The sequence below is a fragment of the Arachis stenosperma genome, chromosome 6 (genome assembly GCF_014773155.1).
Source record: "Arachis stenosperma cultivar V10309 chromosome 6, arast.V10309.gnm1.PFL2, whole genome shotgun sequence".
NCBI classification, from domain to species: Eukaryota; Viridiplantae; Streptophyta; class Magnoliopsida; order Fabales; family Fabaceae; genus Arachis; species Arachis stenosperma.
Genome location: NC_080382.1, coordinates 44,233,304 through 44,234,417, shown reverse-complemented (window position 1 = coordinate 44,234,417; position 1,114 = coordinate 44,233,304). Strand labels below are relative to the sequence as shown.

Below are 1,114 nucleotides of genomic sequence, written 5' to 3'. Positions count from 1 at the left end.
CTTGCTGAGTCAACACTTTGTTCTGAGCCAATATGGCATTCAGAGCATCAATTTCAAGAACTCCCTTCCTCTGAGGCATCCCATTATTCACGAAATTCCTCTCAGAAGTGTACATGAATTGGTTATTTGCAACCATGTCAATAAGTTCTTGAGCCTCTTCAGGCATTTTCTTTAGGTGAATAGATGCACCTGCAGAATGGTCCAATGACATTTTCGAAAACTCAGATAGACCATAATAGAATATATCTAATATGGTCCATTCTGAAAACATGTCAGATGGACACCTTTTGGTCAACTACTTGTATCTTTCCCAAGCTTCATAGAGGGATTCACCATCTTTTTGTTTGAAGGTCTGAACATCCACTCTAAGCTTGCTCAGCATTTGAGGAGGAAAGAATTTATCCAAGAAAGCCGTGACCAGCTTATCCCAGGAGTCCAGGCTATCCTTAGGTTGTGAATCCAACCATATTCTAGCTCTGTCTCTTACAGCAAAAGGGAAAAGCATGAGTCTGTAGACTTCAGGATCGACTCCATTCTTCTTAACAGTCTCAAATCTACAAGAACTCAGTTAAATACTGGTAAGGATCTTCAGATGGAAGTCCATAAAACTTGCAGTTCTGTTGCATTAAAGCAACTAGTTGAGGCTTAAGCTCAAAATTATTGGCTCCAATGGCAGGAATGGAGATGCTTCTTCCATCAAATTTGGACGTTGGTTTTATGAAGTCACCAAGCATTCTCCTTGCATTATCATTATTGGGTTCGGCTGCCATCTCCTTCTCCTGTTCGAAAATTTCTGAAAGGTTACTTCTGGATTGTTGTAATTTAGCTTCTCTTAATTTCCTTTTCATAGTCCTTTCAGGTTCGGGATCAATTTCAACAAGAGTGCCTTTTTTCTTGTTCCTACTCATATGAAAGAGAAGAAAACAAGAAAAAAAGAGGAATCCTCTATGTCACAGTATAGCGATTCCTTTATGTTAGTAGAAAAAGAAAGGGGAGAAGAGTGAAGAAGAATGAATAGTCTGTATAAAGAGTAAGGATAGGGGAGGTGAAGAGAGGTATTAGTAAATAAATAAAATAAATAGAAAGAGATGAGGGGATTTGGATATTTAGATGG

At 38.5% G+C, this 1,114-nt stretch overlaps 1 non-coding gene across 1 annotated transcript; it reads left to right on the top strand.

Annotated features, from left to right (window-relative positions):
- The first annotated feature begins 269 nt into the window (after positions 1 to 269).
- Positions 270 to 373, top strand: LOC130937570 (small nucleolar RNA R71). The gene has a single exon (XR_009068783.1). It is a non-coding gene; the product is annotated as a small nucleolar RNA R71 (small nucleolar RNA).
- Positions 374 to 1,114: the final 741 nt, after the last annotated feature.